This window comes from Phocoena phocoena, chromosome 2 (assembly GCF_963924675.1).
Source record: "Phocoena phocoena chromosome 2, mPhoPho1.1, whole genome shotgun sequence".
Classification (NCBI taxonomy): Eukaryota; Metazoa; Chordata; class Mammalia; order Artiodactyla; family Phocoenidae; genus Phocoena; species Phocoena phocoena.
This window is the reverse complement of record NC_089220.1, coordinates 62965830-62968122: the sequence shown is the minus strand read 5'-3', so window position 1 is coordinate 62968122 and position 2293 is coordinate 62965830.

Sequence of the window (2293 nt, the reverse complement as noted above, 5' to 3'; positions counted from 1 at the left end):
ATAACTAGCTGTCCACACAGTATCTCTACTTGTATATTAGGCCAGCACCAAAGTATGTGTCAAAAACGGGACTTTTTTCTATTGTGTACATCGTGAGAGCCTTCCTAGCCTCACCACTCTCCGGGTTGCCTAGGATTATAGTCCTGTGATTGTGACTCATCCTTTTCTTTAGCCTCCCATATTCAGTCATGCATCAAATTCTGATGGTTCTTTCTCTGTGTCTTACATTTTATTCTCTTTCTTTTTCCTTACTGTTTTTCAATTCTCAAGGTATCCTTCTCATCCTTAGTCTCTCTTATATTATATCCATATTATTACATTAGATTCTGTGGCTAGTCCTTTTGCTTTTTTTTTTTAGGCATACACTGATCAGGTGTGCTTTTAAAATTATTATTCTATTTTATTTCTTATTGAAGTATAGTTGATTTACAGTGTTTCAGGTATACAGCAAAGAAATTCACACACACACACACACACACACACACACACATTCTTTTCAGATTCTTTTCCATTATATGTTATTACAAGGTATTGAACATAGTTCCCTGTGCTATACGGTAGGTCCGTGTTGTTTAGTCCTTTTGCTTTTTATTCCTCTGTATTCTAATCTCTATCAGAAGGCTCTTCCTCTGCTCTAGCAGCGTTATGATACTCCCTGTTAAAGAATCTACATTAGTTCACTGTTTTTTTATTATATATACTTCTCAGCTGTATTGCCCTTTGACTTCAGTCAGGCTGATCTTCTACCTTCTTCATACAGATACATTTCTGTTATCTCATACAATATTTCCCATGGAATTTTTCTTATGTGTCTGTTTTACATGTTTTAAAACAGTTTTTTGTTGTAAATGTAATACATGTTCCATATTCATTATAGAAAATTTACAAAATACATAAAAGCAGAAAGAAAAAAGTTACACATAATATCACCTCCTAGAATAATAGTATACTGTATTGCATATGGAATAGAATAGTAATAATGTTTTATTTCCTTCAATTCACTGTTATTTTTAAGGGCTTAAGATGCATGCCTTTGCATTGCCTTTGTACTCTAAGTAGCTTTCTTTTTATTTATTTATTTTTACATCTTTATTGGAGTATAATTGCTTTACAATGGTGTGTTAGTTTCTGCTTTATAACAAAGTGAATCAGTTATACATATACATATGTTCCCATATCTCTTTCTAAGTAGCTTTCTTTGTGTGTGTATGTGTGTGTGTGTGTGTGTGTGTTTACTATCCAATTTTATGTGTGGAGTTTTGCCTCCCAAATGTCATACGTGCATCAGAGGAATCATAGGGCATCTTGACAGTCAAATTTTAGGAGCCACTTCCTGAGTCCTGGGTCGGTTGTTTACCCTTTCTCTTACGTTGTGCATTGATGTGGTCTAGTTTCTTAATTCCACCACATACAATCCCAGAAGAATTCCTTTTTCTATCAAGAGTGCTATGAAGCAGGATAAGTTTTTGAAAATTTCCTCCACTGACTTGTTTTAGAAGTAAGCATACAAATTCCTTTTTACTTTAAAAAAAATTTTATTGGAGTATAGTTGATTTACAATGTTGTGTTTGTTTCAGGTGTACAGCAAAGTGACTCAGTTATACATATACATATATCTACTCTTTTAAAGATTCTTTTCCCATATAGGCCATTAGAGAGTACTGAGTAGTGTTCCCGGTGATATATAGTAGGTCCTTGTTGGTTATCTATTTACATATACTACTGTGTATATGTCAATTCCAATCTCCCAATCCTTTTTAAGTTTTAAAAAATTATTGCTTATTAAAATCTTTGTCCTTTTTTTCTTTTTGTTTTAAATTGCTAGTAACTTTACAGAGCCAAACAGGAAGCAATAACAATGCTAACAAACTACATTCCTTTCCCCCAAACATTTTGGGGAAAGCAAAGTCACAAAAGAAATATTGAAAATGATAATAGTTGTACTTTGTTTTCACTGAAATATAGTTGAAATTGTCTTCTCAGAGTTAAGTGAGATTTGTTTAAATCTCAGAGAAAACCCCACACTGTTATTTCCAATTTCAAGAGTGGAAATCTAGGCTTCCTGTTAGCACCTGGTTGGCGTCAGTGGAGGTGGGATCGCAATTTTTTCTGTCGTGTTTGGCTAGAGTAGAGCAATTACTGTCTAAAAGATTTCTGTGTCTGCTGTGTTTCTGGTACTCTAGCTAGAGAAAAGGCTTTTGCTGGGTCTTTTTTTTTGTCTGCACCTGTTGGCATTTCCAGGTTGCCACCTTCTTCTTGTCCAAGTCTGGGACATGAGGCAAAAGAAAATCCA